This window comes from Cebus imitator, unplaced genomic scaffold (assembly GCF_001604975.1).
Source record: "Cebus imitator isolate Cc_AM_T3 unplaced genomic scaffold, Cebus_imitator-1.0 Scaffold35, whole genome shotgun sequence".
In the NCBI taxonomy this organism is placed as follows: domain Eukaryota; kingdom Metazoa; phylum Chordata; class Mammalia; order Primates; family Cebidae; genus Cebus; species Cebus imitator.
Genome location: NW_016107350.1, coordinates 1,137,194 through 1,140,049, shown reverse-complemented (window position 1 = coordinate 1,140,049; position 2,856 = coordinate 1,137,194).

The following is a 2,856-nucleotide window of genomic DNA, read 5'->3' as shown; positions in this document are numbered from 1 at the left end:
AAAAAAAAAAAAAAAAAAAAAAAAAAAAAAAAAACCTGTTCACCTCTGTTCACTTAGTTATGGGTTTTGTTGGTTGTTCAAATAAGGTTAAAACCAAGAATGATCCTCTAAATCTGGAATGTGGCAGTCATTGGTGATCTTGAGGGGAGCAGTTTTGTTGGGGACGGTGTAAAATTACATTGTCACCTATTAAACAGAATGCAAGCAGGCTAATTGGAGACAGTAGAAATGAGCTGTCCTTTCATTGAACAAAGCTGTAACGTCAAGGAGAGGTTTGGGAGCAATAAAAGAAAAGTGAAGAGGCATATAGGACTTGCTTTGGTTTGCTTTCTTTTGTGTTGTTTAGATGGGAAACTACCATGCAGAAGGAAAACATTAAAATGAGAGGATAGGCTGGGCGTGGTGGCTCACACCTGTAATCCCAGCACTTTGGGAGGCTGAAATGGACAGATCACCTGAGGTCAGGGGTTCAAGACCAGCCTGGCCAAAATAGTGAAACCTGTCTCTACAGGTGCCTATGATCCCAGCTACTCAGGAGGCTGAGGAAGGAGAATCACTTGAACCCAGGAGGCAGAGATTGCAGTGAGTAGAGATCATACCATTGCACTCCAGCCTGAAAGACAAGAGCAAAACTTCTTCCCCTCACCCCCCAAAAAGGACAGGATATCAATGAGGAAAGCCAGGAAAGATTTCTGAGTGCAAAAAGAGGTGGCTTCCAGTGCACATTTAGATGTGTATCTGTCTAGTTATATTATTAAAACTATTCCTATACAATTAACCTTGTTTGATTACCTTGTTAATTCCTATTTCAAGAGACTGCTCTTTCTTCTTTTTATTTTTACTTTTACTTGGGGTTCAGGGGATATGAGTGAAGATTTGTTACATGGGTAAATCGTGCATCCCTGAAGCTTGGTATATGATTCATTCTGTCACCAAGTAGTGAGCATAGTAACTGATAGATAGCCTTTTAACCTCCACCTCCAAATCCCTCTCTGTACTTAGATAGGAGAAATAAACCATTGTATTACTTTTTACCTAAGTACAATAAAGTTGTTAAAAATAATAAGAGGAAAGTAAAATGTATAGACACATGCAGGAATTCTGGTTAATAAGATTAATATACTAAAAAAGCTTGTATAAAATCTCGTCTGCTTAATTTTTCTTCAATGAAATAGGGAGCAAGAACAAAGCTGAGAATGAGAGTAAGGAGGTTTGAGGATGGAGGATGAAGTATGAGTCAGTGGTTAAGAAGCGTGGAAGAGTAAATGGCCTAGAGCAATGTAGCACCATGTGGACCAGCCTAGAGACCCTCCTGAGATGAGTGATAAATGAGAAAAGTCAGTGTAATGGGAAGGTCATGGGAGGCTCTGTTCACCTGTGCAGGGTGGGCTCCTAGTATTAGAGAGTTTCATTAGACAGGCCTGTGGTTCAACAAAAAAAGCACAATAAATAATAAAAGGGCAAAAAGTTGAGGGAAAAAGGGGAGATTACAATTGTGATTCGTAGAAGTTAAGCTTGGAATGGAGAGAAGTGAGGATATGAAGTGCTGAGTCACACAAAGATGTCATAGACTCAGTGGATTTTGTCCTTCGGTGTCAAAGATTTTAAAAAGATAAGCTAGACAGTAAGAATTAGAGAGGTAGTTAGTCTTTGCCAGAGCTTATGTTTATTTTGAAGTCAACATTCTTCAATTTGACCAGAGAGAAACAGACAAATAGAATTTTAAAATACAAATAAAAGGATATTTATTATGAAGAAAATGTTGGAAAACAGATAGACTAGATAGACAGGAACATAGATAGACACAAACTAGGTAACAGAATTCTACAACCCTCATTATAATTTTATTGAATCTTCAAATTTCAAAGAACAATAACAGCCATATAGTTTGTTTCAGCATAGCCTCTCTGCCTTGGGTCTCTGAAAGACCAGGTGCCTGCCAAATGATGGGGCAGTTGCCAATTTGATTCTGAAGCTGTAGGAATAGAACTGGATTCTGACAAAGGAATTATATTCTCATTTTCACTGAGTCTCTGAGATGCCCTCTCCAATACATATTCTGTGATAGCAATAGACACAGTAATCTATGAAAGAAGAGACCTGTAGTAGAGGGTATCAGAATGCAGACAGTGAAAGAGATTCAACTAGAACACATTTAAGCACTACATTATTGATGGCTTTTGGCAAGGAAAGTTAAAGTGTGATTGTGTTGCCGTTTAAAACTCTGAGTTTCAGATGTAAGGCAAAAGTGAACAGTCCTGGTTTACAAGGAGATTAAACATTTTGCTCTTCTCTTGAGAAATAAAGGAATTGGATATTTTATTTTGACCGAAGATGAAAAGGAAAATGTATTATGCTTTTTTTTTAATTAATAGTTGAGTCAGTTAAGCTTTTTTATTCCTATTTAAAATCCTCATTAAAAGTGATTTGACAGACCTAGGAACAAATTTGTGACATTAAAATAAATGTTATAATACAGTATATTTTAAAAAATAACATCTAAGTCAATATTTGTGTTTCTAATCTTGTAAAAAGAACAAATCATAAAAGAAGACATAATTTCTACTTTATTAATGTTAGGATTTCAATTCTTACTTATAGCACTACAACTGTTAATTCCCAAGGTATGTTGGTTACTGTCAATTGGCATCATAGTTGCTGTTGTCAGGAGGACAATTACTGTAATAAAAATTTTTACTGTGATGGGGAACATTTTTCTTTTGAAATAGTGTGTCATGAGAAGATACTATTTCAATTTGCTATCCTCAGCCTTAGGGAAAAATGAAATCTCACATTATAGTATGAAAATGCTTTCCAAGCATTGTCTTTGATATAAACATCCTTGTGTTTTAGAGT